This window comes from Cryptomeria japonica, unplaced genomic scaffold (assembly GCF_030272615.1).
Source record: "Cryptomeria japonica unplaced genomic scaffold, Sugi_1.0 HiC_scaffold_224, whole genome shotgun sequence".
Classification (NCBI taxonomy): Eukaryota; Viridiplantae; Streptophyta; class Pinopsida; order Cupressales; family Cupressaceae; genus Cryptomeria; species Cryptomeria japonica.
In genome coordinates, this window is record NW_026729046.1 from 1 (window position 1) to 20,000 (window position 20,000).

General features: G+C 60.6%; 2 non-coding genes across 2 annotated transcripts; both read left to right on the forward strand.

Moving 5' to 3' along the window:
• Positions 1-9,098: 9,098 nt before the first annotated feature.
• On the forward strand, positions 9,099-9,217 carry LOC131868900 (5S ribosomal RNA). Its single transcript, XR_009367301.1, has one exon. It is a non-coding gene; the product is annotated as a 5S ribosomal RNA (ribosomal RNA).
• Positions 9,218-17,034: 7,817 nt separating this feature from the next.
• LOC131868896 (5S ribosomal RNA) lies at positions 17,035-17,153 on the forward strand. The gene has a single exon (XR_009367297.1). It is a non-coding gene; the product is annotated as a 5S ribosomal RNA (ribosomal RNA).
• Positions 17,154-20,000: the final 2,847 nt, after the last annotated feature.

Consider the following 20,000-nt stretch of genomic DNA (forward strand, 5'->3'; position numbering starts at 1 on the left):
CGGCCGAGGAGCCTCACCGCATAGCAATCGGGGTGCGAGGCGAGGGATGCGGCGAGAAGGACCCAACGGCTAGACGGAAGAGGCTTCGGGGCCGCCTCGGAATGGTCCAAGCATCGGACGCGCTTGGGGCGACTACCAGTGACAACCCCTTATCCCGCGACGCGTCCGATACACAGATAGTTCCAAGGCGGCCGAGGAGCCTCACCGCATAGCAATCGGGGTGCGAGGCGAGGGATGCGGCGAGAAGGACCCAACGGCTAGACGGAAGAGGCTTCGGGTCCGCCTCGGAATGGTCCAAGCATCGGACGCGCTTGGGGCGACTACCAGTGACAACCCCTTATCCCGCGACGCGTCCGATACACAGATAGTTCCAAGGCGGCCGAGGAGCCTCACCGCATAGCAATCGGGGTGCGAGGCGAGGGATGCGGCGAGAAGGACCCAACGGCTAGACGGAAGAGGCTTCGGGTCCGCCTCGGAATGGTCCAAGCATCGGACGCGCTTGGGGCGACTACCAGTGACAACCCCTTATCCCGCGACGCGTCCGATACACAGATAGTTCCAAGGCGGCCGAGGAGCCTCACCGCATAGCAATCGGGGTGCGAGGCGAGGGATGCGGCGAGAAGGACCCAACGGCTAGACGGAAGAGGCTTCGGGTCCGCCTCGGAATGGTCCAAGCATCGGACGCGCTTGGGGCGACTACCAGTGACAACCCCTTATCCCGCGACGCGTCCGATACACAGATAGTTCCGAGGCGGCCGAGGAGCCTCACCGCATAGCAATCGGGGTGCGAGGCGAAGGATGCGGCGAGAAGGACCCAACGGCTAGACGGAAGAGGCTTCGGGTCCGCCTCGGAATGGTCCAAGCATCGGACGCGCTTGGGGCGACTACCAGTGACAACCCCTTATCCCGCGACGCGTCCGATACACAGATAGTTCCAAGGCGGCCGAGGAGCCTCACCGCATAGCAATCGGGGTGCGAGGCGAGGGATGCGGCGAGAAGGACCCAACGGCTAGACGGAAGAGGCTTCAGGGCCGCCTCGGAATGGTCCAAGCATCGAACGCGCTTGGGGCGACTACCAGTGACAACCCCTTATCCCGCGACGCGTCCGATACACAGATAGTTCCGAGGCGGCCGAGGAGCCTCACCGCATAGCAATCGGGGTGCGAGGCGAGGGATGCGGCGAGAAGGACCCAACGGCTAGACGGAAGAGGCTTCAGGGCCGCCTCGGAATGGTCCAAGCATCGGACGCGCTTGGGGCGACTACCAGTGACAACCCCTTATCCCGCGACGCGTCCGATACACAGATAGTTCCGAGGCGGCCGAGGAGCCTCACCGCATAGCAATCGGGGTGCGAGGCGAGGGATGCGGCGAGAAGGACCCAACGGCTAGACGGAAGAGGCTTCAGGGCCGCCTCGGAATGGTCCAAGCATCGGACGCGCTTGGGGCGACTACCAATGACAACCCCTTATCCCGCGACGCGTCCGATACACAGATAGTTCCGAGGCGGCCGAGGAGCCTCACCGCATAGCAATCGGGGTGCGAGGCGAGGGATGCGGCGAGAAGGACCCAACGGCTAGACGGAAGAGGCTTCAGGGCCGCCTCGGAATGGTCCAAGCATCGGACGCGCTTGGGGCGACTACCAGTGACAACCCCTTATCCCGCGACGCGTCCGATACACAGATAGTTCCGAGGCGGCCGAGGAGCCTCACCGCATAGCAATCGGGGTGCGAGGCGAGGGATGCGGCGAGAAGGACCCAACGGCTAGACGGAAGAGGCTTCAGGGCCGCCTCGGAATGGTCCAAGCATCGGACGCGCTTGGGGCGACTACCGTTGCCAACCCCTTATCCCGCGATGCGTCTGATACACAGATAGTTCCGAGGCGGCCGAGGAGCCTCACCGCATAGCAATCGGGTTGCGAGGCAGATTATTGGGAAGGGAACCCCCTGGGATGCGGCTCAAGCAGTGCCCAAAGGGACTGGAATGCGGAATCACATCGAGAGACCCAAATGCTATACGAGGGCTCAAATCGAATTATCGATTTGGCCACGACATGGACGCATCGGAACGACTACCTTTGCCGAACCACTCGCAATTGCATCCATACCGAAACCAATAGACATTTCCGTTAGAGCCCTCGCATAGCATTCGGGAATCTCGCATGCCCCTCTAAATCGACCAATGCTGGCGCTCAATGAAAATCCGAGCGCTACCACCGTTCGAGCGCCAGCATTGGTCGAGTTAGAGGGGCACGGGGGAGAATGCTCCAGTCAACACCTCCCCTATATAAGTTATTTGTCCGATTCTCGCACAACCGTAGTCTGCCTCGTCGAATCAAACAACGGTCCCAGATTCCGACTTCCGTTCCGTAGAGACCCAAAAGCTAGATGGAGGCTCGCAAGAAAGAGAGTCGGCGCATAGCAATCGGGTTTCTCGAACGTTTAGGGACCGAGCTCACTTGCGGATAGGGCAAAATCCGCCAAGCAACCCAAAAGCTAGACGGGGGCTCGAATCGAATCGCCTAGGCGGCCACAACAACGACGTGTTGGATCGACTACCAGTGCCAAACCATTCAGCAAGACTAGTCTGTGTCGAGGCCGGATAGAGATTCTCAGAGAGCGCCCGCATAGCATTTAGGAGACCTGCCGCGTCCCTCACACTCGACAAATGGTGGTGCACGTTTATAAATCCGAGCGATCCCAACCCTTTCAAGCACCAACATCGGTCGAGATAGAGGGGCACGGAGGGGGCTGCGTGAGACAACACAGTCCCCTATATAAGTTATTTGTCCGATTCTCACACATCCGAAGAATGGTCATCAAATCGGACAACAGCCCAAACTTCCGACTTCCGTCCCAGAAAGCCCAAGAGCTATCTAAAACGTTCATGGCCGGAACTCGATCGCGGCTATACCAGTCCGCCAAGCAACCCAAAAGCTAGACTGGAGCTCTAGTCGAATCACCTCTGTGGCCATTGCAAGGACGTGTTGGAGCGACTACCATTGCCGAACCATTCCGCAGGTCGAGTCCATACCAAGGCCGCATAGAGATTCACGATGAGCTCCTGCATAGCAATCAGGAGACTTGCCGTGTCCATCACAATCGATAAATCCTGGTGCAAGATTTTTGCATCCGAGCGCTCCAACCAGTCGAGCACCAGCATCAATCGACATAAACGGGCACGGGGGGAGGATGCTCGAGAACACTACCTCCCCTATATAAGTTATTTGTCCGATTCTCAAGCAGCCGAAGTCTGGTCATCGAATCGGGTCAAAGACCACAACTTCCGACTTTACCCACAATGCAAGTCATCGAATCGAACATCGGCCCCCGAGTCGGACTCCATGCGTATGTCAGGTCATCGGACCCAAATTCCGCCTTCCTGCGCATGGCGGGCCATCAATATCAACTCGGTCATCGGACCCAAACTCCGCCTTTTTGCGTATGGCACGCCTTCAAATCGGTCATCGGACCCAAATTCCGCCTTCCTGTGCATGGCGGGCCATCAACATCAACTCGGTCATCGGACCCAAATTCCGCCTTTCTGCGCATGGCACGCCATCAACTCGGTCATCGGACCCAAATTCCGCCTTCCTGCGCATGGCAGGTCATCGGACACAAATTCAGACCTCGCCAATATGCCTACGTATCGAATCGGTCATCGGACCCAACTTCCGACTTCATCCATACTGTAGGGTCTTTGAGGTTGGCGCGGTGCGCTCAACCCAGGGAGTCGACCCATCGAAGCATACACCTCCCCTATATAAGCTATTTGTCCGATTCCCACACCTGTGTAGTTTGCACCTCTGACCAGGACATCGACCCCAACTTCCGAACTCGACTGCAACGACGGCACCAGCGCCTTGGTGCGCACCTTGCGACGCACAGTCCCAACATTCGCCTTCCTGCACATGGCAGGTCATCGGACCCAAATTCCGACCTCGCGAGTATGCCTACATATCGAATCGGTCATCGGACCCAACTTCCGACTTCATCCATACCGTAGGGTCTTTGAGGTTGGCGCGGTGCGCTCAACCCGGGGAGTCGACCCAACGAAGCATACACCTCCCCTATATAAGCTATTTGTCCGATTCCCACACCTGTGTAGTTTGCACCTCCGATCAAGACATCGACCCCAACTTCCGAACTCGCCTCCAACGACCGAACCAGCGCCTTGGTGCGCACCTTGCAACGCACAGTGCCAACATTCGCCTTCCTGCACGTGGCAGGTCATCGGACCCAAATTCCGACCTCGCGAGTATGCCTACATATCGAATCGGTCATCGGACCCAACTTCCGACTTCATCCATACCGTAGGGTCTTTGAGGTTGGCGCGGTGCGCTCAACCCGGGGAGTCGACCCAACGAAGCATACACCTCCCCTATATAAGCTATTTGTCCGATTCCCACACCTGTGTAGCTTGCACCTCCGATCAGGACATCGACCCCAACTTCCGAACTCGACTAAAAAGACCGCACCAGCGCCTTGGTGTGCACCTTGCAACGCACAGTGTCAACATTCGCCTTCCTGCACATGGCAGGTCATCGGACCCAAATTCCGACCTCATGAGCATACCTACTAATCGAATCGGTCATCGGACCCAACTTCCGACTTCATCCATACCGTAGGGTCTTTGAGGTTGGCGCGGTGCGCTCAACCTGGGGAGTCGACCCATCGAAGCATACACCTCCCCTATATAAGCTATTTGTCCGATTCCGACACCTGTGTAGTTTGCACCTCCGCTCAGGACATCGACCCCAACTTCCGAACTCGCCTGCAACGACCGAACCAGCGCCTTGGTGCGCACCAAAAGTGCGCACTTTTGGAGGGCACTTTTCTGCGCTCCAAAGGTGCGCACTTTTGGAGGGCACTTTTTGGAGGGCACTTTTCTGCGCTCCAAAGGTGCGCACTTTTGGAGGGCACTTTTTGGAGGGCACTTTTCTGCGCTCCAAAGGTGCGCACTTTTGGAGGGCACTTTTTGGAGGGCACTTTTCTGCGCTCCAAAGGTGCGCACTTTTGGAGGGCACTTTTTGGAGGGCACTTTTCTGCGCTCCAAAGGTGCGCACTTTTGGAGGGCACTTTTTGGAGGGCACTTTTCTGCGCTCCAAAGGTGCGCACTTTTGGAGGGCACTTTTTGGAGGGCACTTTTCTGCGCTCCAAAGGTGCGCACTTTTGGAGGGCACTTTTTGGAGGGCACTTTTCTGCGCTCCAAAGGTGCGCACTTTTGGAGGGCACTTTTTGGAGGGCACTTTTCTGCGCTCCAAAGGTGCGCACTTTTGGAGGGCACTTTTTGGAGGGCACTTTTCTGCGCTCCAAAGGTGCGCACTTTTGGAGGGCACTTTTGTGCACTCCAAAGGTGCGCACTTTTGGAGGGCACTTTTCCTGTGCTCCAAAGGTGCACACCTAGGTGAGCACCTTCGACCACACCTTGTAGCACACCAAACTCTGACTTTCGACTTCATCCGCAATGCAGGGTCTTTGAGGTTGGCGCAATGCGCACAACCAGGGGAGTCGACCCATCAAACCCAACACCTCCCCTATATAAGCTATTTGTCTGATTCTCATACATGCGTAGCCTGCAGGAGCAATTAGGACATCGACCCCAACTTTCGGCTTCTAAACGAAAACAAGGTCTTTGAGGTTGGTGTAATGCGAACAACTAGGGGAGTCAACCCATCAAACCCAACACCTCCCCTATATAAGCTATTTGTCTGATTCTCATACATGTGTAGTCTACAGGAGCAATTAGGACATCGACCCCAACTTTTGACTTCTTAACGAAAACAAGGTCTTTGAGGTTGACGTAATGCGCACAACCAGGGGAGTCGACCCATCAAACCCAACACCTCCCCTATATAAGCTATTTGTCCGATTCTCATACATGTGTAGCCTGCAGGAGCCATTAGGACATTGACCCCAACTTTTGACTTCTTAACGAAAACAAGGTCTTTGAGGTTGGCGTAATGCGCACAACCAAGGGAGTTGACCCATCAAACCCAACACCTCCCCTATATAAGCTATTTGTCTGATTCTCATACATGTGTAGCCTGCAACAACGATTAGGACATCCACCCCAACTTCTGAATTCGTCTGCGTTGACCGCACCAAAGGTGCACGCCTTGGTGCTCACCAAAATCCGACTTCCGACTTCTTCTGCTATGCGGGGTCTTTGAGGTTGGCGCAGTGCGCACAACCAGGGGAGTCAACCCACCGAATGCAACACCTCCCCTATATAAGCTATTTGTCTGATTCTCATACATGCATAGACTGCAGCAATGATTAGGACATCCACCCCAACTTTTGACTTCTTAAACAAGACAGGGTCTTTGAAGTTGGTGCAGTGCACACAACCAGGGGAGTCGACCCATCAAACGCAACACCTCCCCTATATAAAGCTATTTGTCCGATTCTCATACGTGTAGTCTGCAGCAGCGATTAGGACATCGACCCCAACTTCCGAATTCGTTTGCATTGACCGCACCAAAGGTGCACGCCTTGGTGTGCACCCTGGAGTGCACTTTGGTGCTCACCTCGGTGCACACTTTGGTGTGCACCTCGGTGTGCACCAAAGGTGCGCACCTTGGAGCGCACCAAAGGTGTACACTTTGGAGCGCACCACATAGGGTCTTTGAGAGGTTGGCGCAGTGCGCACACCAAGGTGGGTGTTGAGGTGCGTGCCGAGGTGGGTGGGTGCTAGGGTGCGCTCCATGGTGGGTGCCAGGGTGGGTGCGTGCTAGGGTGGATTCCAAAGAGGGTCATAGGGTGGGTGCCAAGGTGGGTTGGTGATATAGTGGGTTCAAAGGTGGGTACTAGGGTGGGTTCCAAGGTGGGTCACAAGTTGGGTGCCAGGATGCGTGGGTGTTAGGTTGGGTGCCAAGGTGGGCTCCTGCGTGGGTGGGTGCTAGGGTGGGTTTCAAGGTGGACGCGAGGGCGGGTGCCAAGGTGGGTAACAAGTTGGGTGTTAGGATGGGTGAGTGCTAGAGTGGGTGCCAAGGTGGGTGGGTGCTAAGGTGGATGCCAAGGTGGTTCACAGGGTGGGTGGGTTCTAGGGTGAGTTCCAAGGTGGGTCACAGGTTCAGTGCTAGGGTGGGTGTCAAGGCGGGTGTCGAGGTGCCTGGGTGCTAGGGTGTGGATGCCAATGTGGGTCATAGGGTGGGTACTAGGGTGGGCTGCAATGTGGGTGCCAAGGTGGGTAACATGCTCGGTGGGTTCTAAATTGGGTGCCAGGGTGGGTGTGCACCCACCTTGCCCGAGGTGGGTGCCAAGGTGCCAGTGTGGGTGGGTGCTAAGGTGGATGCCAAGGTGGGTGAGAAGGTGGGTGATAGGTTGAGTGGTAGGATGGGTGGGTGCCAAGATGGGTCACAGGGTGGGTGCAAGGGTGGGTAGGTGCTAGGGTTGGTGTCAGGGTGGGTGGGTGCTAGGTTGGGTTCCAAGGTGGGTGCGAGGGTGAGTGTCAAGGTGGGTCACAGGTTAGGTGCTAGGATGGGTGAGTGCTAGGGTGCAAAGGTGCCAGGGTGGGTGCTAGGATGGGTCGATGCTAGGGTGAGTGGCAAGGTGGGTCCACAAGTGTCAAGGTGGGTGCCGAGGTGGGTGCCAAGTCGGCGACTGCTATGGTGGATGCCAAGGTGGGTCACGGGGTGGGTGCCAAGTTGCTAGGTTGGGTTCCAAGGTGGGTGCCAACGTGGGTGCTAGGGTGCGTGGGTTAAAGGGTGTGTCACAACGTGGGTGCCAGGATGGGTGCGCACCCACACTGGCCAAGACGGGTGCGGGTGCAAGGTTGGGTTCCAAGCCCGGTCACAGGCTGGGTGCTAGGATGGGTGGGTGCCAAGGTGGGCACCAGGGTGGGTGCACCCACCCTGGCCAAGGTGGGTCACGGGGTGGGTCCTAGGGTGGGTAACGGGGTGGGTACTAAGGTGCGTGCCAAGGTGGGTCATAGGGTGGGTGCCAAGGTGGGCACCAGGGTGGGTGTGCACCAACCCTAGCCAGGGTAGGTCACGGGGTGGTTGTCGGGGTGGGCGTCAAGGAGCCAAGGTGGGTGGCAAGTAGCCAAGTTGCGTGCCAAGGTGGGTGTCGGGGTGGGTGCCAAGGATCCAAGGTGGGTGCCAAGGAACCAAGGTGGGTGTCTGGGTGGGTGCCGAGGTGGGAGCCAGGGTGGGTCCCAAGGTGAGTGCAAAGGTGGGTGCCAGGGTCAAGGTGAGTGCCAATGTGGGTTCCAAGGTGCCAGGGTCAGGGTGAGTGCCAATGTGGGTTCAAAGGTGCTAAGTTGGGTGCGAGGTTGGGTGCGAGGGTGGGTGGGTGCCAAGGTGTGCTAGGTGGAAGCCCGGGTGGGTCGGCATCCCATGGGTGTCGAGTTGGGTGCCTGATGGGTGCTTCTTGTCAAGTTTTAGTCGTCGGGACTCATTTCGAGCCTTAGAGGTCGTTTCTTGTCCGGTTGCCCTGTCTTCGACCTGGGAACCCAATTTTGGTCCTCGGGTCCCATTTTTTTTTGTCTCGCATCCCACTTTTGGCCTGTGGCCTTTTCGGGGTCGATTCTCGTTTTGGGCATCAGAGCATGTTTCTTCTCCTAAAACCCAATATTTGTTTATTAAGTCTCGGAACACATTTTTGTTCTCGTGGACCCATCATGGGTCTTGGAACGCATTTGTGGTCCTTGGGTCCCATTTTGCATCCCGAAACTTGTGTTTTGGTGCTTGATCCCTATTTTGGGTGCCCACCTTGCACCAAGTGCGCACCCGGGGCAAACCGAGCGCCTTGGTGCACCGGGGCAAGATCGAGCGTGCACCCGAGGCGCCCCGAACATGCACCAAGGTGCACTCGGCCCACATGTGAGCGCAGGTCGTTGCGCCCGAGGTGGTGTGTGGGCACCGCGTTGCAGACGGGACACTGCACGCACACGACGCCCCCTCCAGGTGCACGCACGTAGGCCGGGCCGGGTGCACACCCGACGCCCTAGCAAGGTGCGCGCACCCGGGCAGGGCTCACACTTGGCGAACGGGGCGCACTTCGCGAGGGAGGGTGTGCACCTCGACGGGGGTGGGTGGCCGGGGTGGATTCGCACGTGGGTCGCGGTTTGCTAAGTACACACTGCGACAAGCTCATAACGGGTGCGATCATACCAGCATTAGTGCACCGGATCCCATCAGAACTCCGCAGTTAAGCGCGCTTGGGCCGGAGTAGTACTGGGATGGGTGACCTCCCGGGAAGTCCCGGTGTTGCACCCTTTTTTAGTTTTTCGCCGGGCGTCGCAATGCTATTTGAATAAACCTTTTGCCCGTTTGCGTTCTCGTCGGGGCCGGGCCGGGCCGGGGTGCGCTGCCCGCACTACCGCGCGCGCGGGGGCGACACCGAGCGCGCACCCGAGGCACCCCGAGCACACAGGCCACGGTGCAACCCGGGCGTTGTGCGCGCACCCCGGTGCGCCCGAGGTGCTGCGCGCGCACCCAGGTGAAATCGGTGTGCACCTCGGCCAGTGCGCGCTCGGTCGAGTCGCGCACGTTGGCCAAGGTGCACGGTGATGTTTCTTACTCTAAGGTTCCGCACCAGACGCCCGGGACAGGTGAGCGAAGCTGGGCGGGGCCGGGTGCGCGGCCGGGGCAGGTGCACGCAGCTGGAGAGAGCTTTGGAGCACACTTCGGAGCGCACCAATGATGCGCTCCATTCAAAAGTTTCCTGAAAAGGCAAAAAAAGTTGAGATTATAGAATTTCCCACTTGAGAGATTGTAAAAAAAAAAAATTTAAAATGAAGGAAACGCGGGTGCCAAGGTGTGCGCAGCCCAGCCAAGGTGTGCGCACCAAGGCGCCCACCCTGGCGAAGGTGCACGCAAGGTGCGCACCCGAGGCAAACCGGACAATTAACCCAACTTTCGACTTCGCGCGCACCTTGGAGCGCACTTCGGAGCGCTCCTTGGTGCGCACCAATCTTGGGCACCTCGGAGTGCACCATGGCGCCCACCAAGGTGCGCACCCGGGGCAAACCGAGCTCCGACTTCGTGCGCACCTTGGAGCGCACGAAAGGTGCGCACCATGGCGCCCACCAAGGTGCGCAGCCCAGCCAAGGCGTGCGCATCAAGGTGCGCACCCTGGCGAAGGTGCGCACCCGGGGCAAACCGAGCTCCGACTTCGTGCGCACCTTGGAGCGCACAAAAGGTGCGCAACCCAGCCAAGGTGTGCGCACCCCGGTCAAACCGAGCTCCGAATCGTGCGCACCAGAGGTGCACGCCATCGTGCGCACCTTGGAGCACACTTCGGAGCCCTCCTTGGTGCGCGCCGATGTTGCGCACCTCGGAGCGCACCCGGGGAAAACAATGCAATTAACCCGACTTTCGACTTCGTGGGCACCTCGGAGCGCTCTCGGGTTCGCACCTCGGAGCACACCGAGGTGCGCACCTTTGATGCGCTGCCTTCACCAATTTCCAGAAAAGGCAAGAAAACATTGAGAAGGTGTGCGCACCGAGGTGCCCACCCTGGCGAAGGTGCACGCGAGGTGCGCACCCGGGGCAAACCGGGCTCCGACTTCGTGCACGCCGCACCTTGGAGCACACTTCGGAGCGCTCCTTGGTGCGCACCAGGGCGCGCAACCCAGCCGAGGTGCCCACCCCGGCGAAGGTGCACGCGAGGTGCGCACCCGGGGCAAACCGGGCTCCGACTTCGTGCACGCCATGGTGCCCACCGCGGCGAAGGTGCACGCGAGGTGCGCACCCGGGGCAAACCGGGCTCCGACTTCGTGCACGCCGCACCTTGGAGCACACTTCGGAGCGCTCCTTGGTGCGCACCATGGTGCCCACCAGGGCGCGCAACCCCGCCGAAGGTGCACGCGAGGTGCGCACCCGGGGCAAACCGGGCTCCGACTTCGTGCACGCCGCACCTTGGAGCACACTTCGGAGCGCTCCTTGGTGCGCACCATGGTGCCCACCAGGGCGCGCAACCCCGCCGAAGGTGCACGCGAGGTGCGCACCCGGGGCAAACCGGGCTCCGACTTCGTGCACGCCATGGTGCGCACCGCGGCGAAGGTGCGCACCCGGGGCAAACCGGGCTCCGACTTCGTGCACGCCGCACCTTGGAGCACACTTCGGAGCGCTCCTTGGTGCGCACCAGGGCGCGCAACCCAGCCGAGGTGCCCACCCCGGCGAAGGTGCACGCGAGGTGCGTACCCGGGGCAAACCGGGCTCCGACTTCGTGCACGCCGCACCTTGGAGCACACTTCGGAGCGCTCCTTGGTGCGCACCATGGTGCCCACCAGGCCGCGCAACCCAGCCAAGGTGTGCGCACCAAGGTGCACGCGAGGTGCGCACCCGGGGCAAACCGGGGTCCGACTTCGTGCACGCCGCACCTTGGAGCACACATCGGGGCGCTCCCGGGTTCGCACCGGCGTTGCGCACCGTGGTGGGCACCTCGGAGCACACCAAGGTGGGCAGCGAGGTGCGCACCTTTGATGCGATGCCTTCACTAATTTCCATAAAAGGCAAAAAAAAAACGAGATTTTAAAATTTCCGTTTTGAAAGATAGTGAGAAAAAGGGAATGCTGGTGCCATCTTGAGCCCGCCCTGGTGCGCAGCCCAGCCAAGGTGTGCGCACCAAGGTGCCCACCCTGGCGAAGGTGCGCGCCCGGGCAATTAATCCAACTTCCAACTTCGCGCGCGCCAGGGTGGGAGCGCACCCAACAACCGGGCCTGGGAAGAGCCAATGCGAGAAACCCCACCAAACGCTCTGACAAAAAAAGAGGGGGCGCTCCAGTAACCCCGCTTCGGAGCGCACCCTGGGCAAACCCAGCCAAGGTGCCCACCCCGGCCAAGGTGCAGGCGAGGTGCGCACCCGGGGCAAACCGGGCTCCGACAACGTGCACGCCGCACCTTGGAGCACACTTCGTAGCGCTCCCGGGTGCGCACCTCAGAGCACACCAAGGTGGGCAGCGAGGTGCGCACCTTTGATGCGCTGCCTTCACTAATTTCCAGAAAAGGCAAAAAAAAAAGGAGATTTTAAAATTTCCGTTTTGAAAGATAGTGAAAAAAACGGAACGCGCGTGCCATCTTGAGCCCGCCCTGGTGCGCAGCCCAGGTAAGGTGCCCACCCTGGCAAAGGTGCGCACCCGGGCAATTAACCCTACTTCCGACTTCGTGCGCGCCAGGGTGGCAACCGGGCCTCGGAAGAGCCAATGCGAGAAACCCCACCAAACGCTCCGACAAAAAAAGAGGCGGCGCTCCAATAACCCCGCTTCGGAGCGCAGCCGGGGCAAACCCAGCCAAGGTGCCCACCCCGACGAAGGTGCACGCGAGGTGCGCACCCGGGGCAAACCGGGCTCCGACAACGTGCACGCAGCACCTTGGAGCACACTTCGAAGCACTCCCGGGTGCCCACCGGCGTTGCGCACCGTGGTGGGCAGCGAGGTGCGCACCTTTGATGCGCTGCCTTCACTAATTTCCAGAAAAAGGCAAAAAAAAATGAGATTTTAAAATTTCCGTTTTGAAAGATAGTGAAAAAAAAGGAACGCGGGTGCCATCTTGAGCCCGCCCTGGTGCGCAGCCCAGGCAAGGCATGCGCACCAAGGTGCCCACCCGAGGTGCACACCCGGGGCAAACCGGGCTCCGACTTCGTGCAGGCCGCACCTTGGAGCACACTTCGGAGCGCTCCTTGGTGCGCACCATGGTGCCCACCAGGGCGCGCAACCCAGCCAAGGTCTGCACACCAAGGTGCCCACCCCGGCGAAGGTGCACGCGAGGTGCGCACCCGGGGCAAACCGGGCTCCGACTTCGTGCACGCCATGGTGCCCACCGCGGCGAAGGTGCACGCGAGGTGCGCACCCGGGGCAAACCGGGCTCCGACTTCGTGCACGCCGCACCTTGGAGCACACTTCGGAGCGCTCCTTGGTGCGCACCATGGTGCCCACCAGGGCGCGCAACCCAGCCAAGGTGTGCGCACCAAGGTGCACGCGAGGTGCGCACCCGGGGCAAACCGGGGTCCGACTTCGTGCACGCCGCACCTTGGAGCACACATCGGAGCGCTCCCAGGTTCGCACCAGCGTTGCGCACCTTTGATGCGCTGCCTTCACTAATTTCCAGAAAAGGCAAAAAAAAACGAGATTTTAAAATTTCCGTTCTGAAAGATAGTGAAAAAAACGGAACGCGGGTGCCATCTTGAGCCCTTCCTGGTGCGCAGCCCAGGCAAGTTGTGCGCACCAAGGTGCCCACCCTGGCGGAGGTGCGCGCCCGGGGCAATCCGGGCTCCGACTTCGTGCACTGCATGGTGCCCACCAAGGCGCGCAACCCAGCCAAGGTGCCCACCGCAGCGAAGGTGCACGCGAGGTGCGCACCCGAGGTGCACACCCGGGGCAAACCGGGCTCCGACTTCGTGCACGCCGCACCTTGGAGCACACTTCAGAGCGCTCCTTGGTGCGCACCAGGGCGCGCAACCCAGCCGAGGTGCCCACCCCGGCGAAGGTGCACGCGAGGTGCGCACCCGGGGCAAACCGGGCTCCGACTTCGTGCACGCCATGGTGCCCACCGCGGCGAAGGTGCGCACCCGGGGCAAACCGGGCTCCGACTTCGTGCACGCCGCACCTTGGAGCACACTTCGGAGCGCTCCTTGGTGCGCACCATGGTGCCCACCAGGCCGCGCAACCCAGCCAAGGTGTGCGCACCAAGGTGCACGCGAGGTGCGCACCCGGGGCAAACCGGGGTCCGACTTCGTGCACGCCGCACCTTGGAGCACACATCGGGGCGCTCCCGGGTTCGCACCGGCGTTGCGCACCGTGGTGGGCACCTCGGAGCACACCAAGGTGGGCAGCGAGGTGCGCACCTTTGATGCGATGCCTTCACTAATTTCCATAAAAGGCAAAAAAAAAACGAGATTTTAAAATTTCCGTTTTGAAAGATAGTGAGAAAAAGGGAATGCTGGTGCCATCTTGAGCCCGCCCTGGTGCGCAGCCCAGCCAAGGTTTGCGCACCAAGGTGCCCACCCTGGCGAAGGTGCGCGCCCGGGCAATTAACCCAACTTCCAACTTCGCGCGCGCCAGGGTGGGAGCGCACCCAACAACCGGGCCTGGGAAGAGCCAATGCGAGAAACCCCACCAAACTCTCTGACAAAAAAAGAGGGGGCGCTCCAGTAACCCCGCTTCGGAGCGCACCCTGGGCAAACCCAGCCAAGGTGCCCACCCCGGCCAAGGTGCAGGCGAGGTGCGCACCCGGGGCAAACCGGGCTCCGACAACGTGCACGCCGCACCTTGGAGCACACTTCGTAGCGCTCCCGGGTGCGCACCTCAGAGCACACCAAGGTGGGCAGCGAGGTGCGCACCTTTGATGCGCTGCCTTCACTAATTTCCAGAAAAGGCAAAAAAAAAAGGAGATTTTAAAATTTCCGTTTTGAAAGATAGTGAAAAAAACGGAACGCGCGTGCCATCTTGAGCCCGCCCTGGTGCGCAGCCCAGGTAAGGTGCCACCCTGGCAAAGGTGCGCACCCGGGCAATTAACCCTACTTCCGACTTCGTGCGCGCCAGGGTGGCAACCGGGCCTCGGAAGAGCCAATGCGAGAAACCCCACCAAACGCTCCGACAAAAAAAGAGGCGGCGCTCCAATAACCCCGCTTCGGAGCGCAGCCGGGGCAAACCAAGCCAAGGTGCCCACCCCGACGAAGGTGCACGCGAGGTGCGCACCCGGGGCAAACCGGGCTCCGACAACGTGCACGCAGCACCTTGGAGCACACTTCGAAGCACTCCCGGGTGCCCACCGGCGTTGCGCACCGTGGTGGGCAGCGAGGTGCGCACCTTTGATGCGCTGCCTTCACTAATTTCCAGAAAAAGGCAAAAAAAAATGAGATTTTAAAATTTCCGTTTTGAAAGATAGTGAAAAAAAAGGAACGCGGGTGCCATCTTGAGCCCGCCCTGGTGCGCAGCCCAGGCAAGGCATGCGCACCAAGGTGCCCACCCGAGGTGCACACCCGGGGCAAACCGGGCTCCGACTTCGTGCAGGCCGCACCTTGGAGCACACTTCGGAGCGCTCCTTGGTGCGCACCATGGTGCCCACCAGGGCGCACCCGAGGCAAACCGGGCTCCGACTTCGTGCACGCCGCACCTTGGAGCACACATCGGAGCGCTCCCAGGTTCGCACCAGCGTTGCGCACCTTTGATGCGCTGCCTTCACTAATTTCCAGAAAAGGCAAAAAAAAACGATATTTTAAAATTTCCGTTCTGAAAGATAGTGAAAAAAACGGAACGCGGGTGCCATCTTGAGCCCTTCCTGATGCGCAGCCCAGGCAAGTTGTGCGCACCAAGGTGCCCACCCTGGCGGAGGTGCGCGCCCGGGGCAAACCGGGCTCCGACTTCGTGCACTGCATGGTGCCCACCAAGGCGCGCAACCCAGCCAAGGTGCCCACCGCAGCGAAGGTGCACGCGAGGTGCGCACCCGAGGTGCACACCCGGGGCAAACCGGGCTCCGACTTCGTGCACGCCGCACCTTGGAGCACACTTCAGAGCGCTCCTTGGTACGCACCAGGGCGCGCAACCCAGCCAAGGTGCTCACCCCGGCGAAGGTGCACGCGAGGTGCGCACCCGGGGCAAACCGGGCTCGGACTTCGTGCACGCCGCACCTTGGAGCACACATCGGAGCGCTCCCGGGTTCGCACCAGCATTGCGCACCTTTGATGCGCTGCCTTCACTAATTTCCAGAAAAGGCAAAAAAAAGAAAAAAATGAGATTTTAAAATTTCCGTTTTGAAAGATAGTGAAAAAAACGGAACGCGGGTGCCATCTTGAGCCCGCCCTGGTGTGCAGCCCAGGCAAGTTGTGCGCACCAAGGCACCCACCCTGGCCAAGGTGGGTCACGGGGTGGGTCCTAGGGTGGGTAACGGGGTGGGTACTAAGGTGCGTGCCAAGGTGGGTCATAGGGTGGGTGCCAAGGTGGGCACCAGGGTGGGTGTGCACCAACCCTAGCCAGGGTAGGTCACGGGGTGGTTGTCGGGGTGGGCGTCAAGGAGCCAAGGTGGGTGGCAAGTAGCCAAGTTGCGTGCCAAGGTGGGTGTCGGGGTGGGTGCCAAGGATCCAAGGTGGGTGCCAAGGAACCAAGGTGGGTGTCTGGGTGGGTGCCGAGGTGGGAGCCAGGGTGGGTCCCAAGGTGAGTGCAAAGGTGGGTGCCAGGGTCAAGGTGAGTGCCAATGTGGGTTCCAAGGTGCCAGGGTCAGGGTGAGTGCCAATGTGGGTTCAAAGGTGCTAAGTTGGGTGCGAGGTTGGGTGCGAGGGTGGGTGGGTGCCAAGGTGTGCTAGGTGGAAGCCCGGGTGGGTCGGCATCCCATGGGTGTCGAGTTGGGTGCCTGATGGGTGCTTCTTGTCAAGTTTTAGTCGTCGGGACTCATTTCGAGCCTTAGAGGTCGTTTCTTGTCCGGTTGCCCTGTCTTCGACCTGGGAACCCAATTTTGGTCCTCGGGTCCCATTTTTTTTTGTCTCGCATCCCACTTTTGGCCTGTGGCCTTTTCGGGGTCGATTCTCGTTTTGGGCATCAGAGCATGTTTCTTCTCCTAAAACCCAATATTTGTTTATTAAGTCTCGGAACACATTTTTGTTCTCGTGGACCCATCATGGGTCTTGGAACGCATTTGTGGTCCTTGGGTCCCATTTTGCATCCCGAAACTTGTGTTTTGGTGCTTGATCCCTATTTTGGGTGCCCACCTTGCACCAAGTGCGCACCCGGGGCAAACCGAGCGCCTTGGTGCACCGGGGCAAGATCGAGCGTGCACCCGAGGCGCCCCGAACATGCACCAAGGTGCACTCGGCCCACATGTGAGCGCAGGTCGTTGCGCCCGAGGTGGTGTGTGGGCACCGCGTTGCAGACGGGACACTGCACGCACACGACGCCCCCTACAGGTGCACGCACGTAGGCCGGGCCGGGTGCACACCCGACGCCCTAGCAAGGTGCGCGCACCCGGGCAGGGCTCACACTTGGCGAACGGGGCGCACTTCGCGAGGGAGGGTGTGCACCTCGACGGGGGTGGGTGGCCGGGGTGGATTCGCACGTGGGTCGCGGTTTGCTAAGTACACACTGCGACAAGCTCATAACGGGTGCGATCATACCAGCGTTAGTGCACCGGATCCCATCAGAACTCCGCAGTTAAGCGCGCTTGGGCCGGAGTAGTACTGGGATGGGTGACCTCCCGGGAAGTCCCGGTGTTGCACCCTTTTTTAGTTTTTCGCCGGGCATCGCAATGCTATTTGAATAAACCTTTTGCCCGTTTGCGTTCTCGTCGGGGCCGGGCCGGGCCGGGGTGCGCTGCCCGCACTACCGCGCGCGCGGGGGCGACACCGAGCGCGCACCCGAGGCGCCCCGAGCACACAGGCCACGGTGCAACCCGGGCGTTGTGCGCGCACCCCGGTGCGCCCGAGGTGCTGCGCGCGCACCCAGGTGAAATCGGTGTGCACCTCGGCCAGTGCGCGCTCGGTCGAGTCGCGCACGTTGGCCAAGGTGCACGGTGATGTTTCTTACTCTAAGGTTCCGCACCAGACGCCCGGGACAGGTGAGCGAAGCTGGGCGGGGCCGGGTGCGCGGCCGGGGCAGGTGCACGCAGCTGGAGAGAGCTTTGGAGCACACTTCGGAGCGCACCAATGATGCGCTCCATTCAAAAGTTTCCTGAAAAGGCAAAAAAAGTTGAGATTATAGAATTTCCCACTTGAGAGATTGTAAAAAAAAAAAATTTAAAATGAAGGAAACGCGGGTGCCAAGGTGTGCGCAGCCCAGCCAAGGTGTGCGCACCAAGGCGCCCACCCTGGCGAAGGTGCACGCAAGGTGCGCACCCGAGGCAAACCGGACAATTAACCCAACTTTCGACTTCGCGCGCACCTTGGAGCGCACTTCGGAGCGCTCCTTGGTGCGCACCAATCTTGGGCACCTCGGAGTGCACCATGGCGCCCACCAAGGTGCGCACCCGGGGCAAACCGAGCTCCGACTTCGTGCGCACCTTGGAGCGCACGAAAGGTGCGCACCATGGCGCCCACCAAGGTGCGCAGCCCAGCCAAGGCGTGCGCATCAAGGTGCGCACCCTGGCGAAGGTGCGCACCCGGGGCAAACCGAGCTCCGACTTCGTGCGCACCTTGGAGCGCACAAAAGGTGCGCAACCCAGCCAAGGTGTGCGCACCCCGGTCAAACCGAGCTCCGAATCGTGCGCACCAGAGGTGCACGCCATCGTGCGCACCTTGGAGCACACTTCGGAGCCCTCCTTGGTGCGCGCCGATGTTGCGCACCTCGGAGCGCACCCGGGGAAAACAATGCAATTAACCCGACTTTCGACTTCGTGGGCACCTCGGAGCGCTCTCGGGTTCGCACCTCGGAGCACACCGAGGTGCGCACCTTTGATGCGCTGCCTTCACCAATTTCCAGAAAAGGCAAGAAAACATTGAGAAGGTGTGCGCACCGAGGTGCCCACCCTGGCGAAGGTGCACGCGAGGTGCGCACCCGGGGCAAACCGGGCTCCGACTTCGTGCACGCCGCACCTTGGAGCACACTTCGGAGCGCTCCTTGGTGCGCACCAGGGCGCGCAACCCAGCCGAGGTGCCCACCCCGGCGAAGGTGCATGCGAGGTGCGCACCCGGGGCAAACCGGGCTCCGACTTCGTGCACGCCATGGTGCCCACCGCGGCGAAGGTGCACGCGAGGTGCGCACCCGGGGCAAACCGGGCTCCGACTTCGTGCACGCCGCACCTTGGAGCACACTTCGGAGCGCTCCTTGGTGCGCACCATGGTGCCCACCAGGGCGCGCAACCCCGCCGAAGGTGCACGCGAGGTGCGCACCCGGGGCAAACCGGGCTCCGACTTCGTGCACGCCGCACCTTGGAGCACACTTCGGAGCGCTCCTTGGTGCGCACCATGGTGCCCACCAGGGCGCGCAACCCCGCCGAAGGTGCACGCGAGGTGCGCACCCGGGGCAAACCGGGCTCCGACTTCGTGCACGCCGCACCTTGGAGCACACTTCGGAGCGCTCCTTGGTGCGCACCAGGGCGCGCAACCCAGCCGAGGTGCCCACCCCGGCGAAGGTGCACGCGAGGTGCGTACCCGGGGCAAACCGGGCTCCGACTTCGTGCACGCCGCACCTTGGAGCACACTTCGGAGCGCTCCTTGGTGCGCACCATGGTGCCCACCAGGCCGCGCAACCCAGCCAAGGTGTGCGCACCAAGGTGCACGCGAGGTGCGCACCCGGGGCAAACCGGGGTCCGACTTCGTGCACGCCGCACCTTGGAGCACACATCGGGGCGCTCCCGGGTTCGCACCGGCGTTGCGCACCGTGGTGGGCACCTCGGAGCACACCAAGGTGGGCAGCGAGGTGCGCACCTTTGATGCGATGCCTTCACTAATTTCCATAAAAGGCAAAAAAAAAACGAGATTTTAAAATTTCCGTTTTGAAAGATAGTGAGAAAAAGGGAATGCTGGTGCCATCTTGAGCCCGCCCTGGTGCGCAGCCCAGCCAAGGTGTGCGCACCAAGGTGCCCACCCTGGCGAAGGTGCGCGCCCGGGCAATTAACCCAACTTCCAACTTCGCGCGCGCCAGGGTGGGAGCGCACCCAACAACCGGGCCTGGGAAGAGCCAATGCGAGAAACCCCACCAAACGCTCTGACAAAAAAAGAGGGGGCGCTCCAGTAACCCCGCTTCGGAGCGCACCCTGGGCAAACCCAGCCAAGGTGCCCACCCCGGCCAAGGTGCAGGCGAGGTGCGCACCCGGGGCAAACCGGGCTCCGACAACGTGCACGCCGCACCTTGGAGCACACTTCGTAGCGCTCCCGGGTGCGCACCTCAGAGCACACCAAGGTGGGCAGCGAGGTGCGCACCTTTGATGCGCTGCCTTCACTAATTTCCAGAAAAGGCAAAAAAAAAAGGAGATTTTAAAATTTCCGTTTTGAAAGATAGTGAAAAAAACGGAACGCGCGTGCCATCTTGAGCCCGCCCTGGTGCGCAGCCCAGGTAAGGTGCCCACCCTGGCAAAGGTGCGCACCCGGGCAATTAACCCTACTTCCGACTTCGTGCGCGCCAGGGTGGCA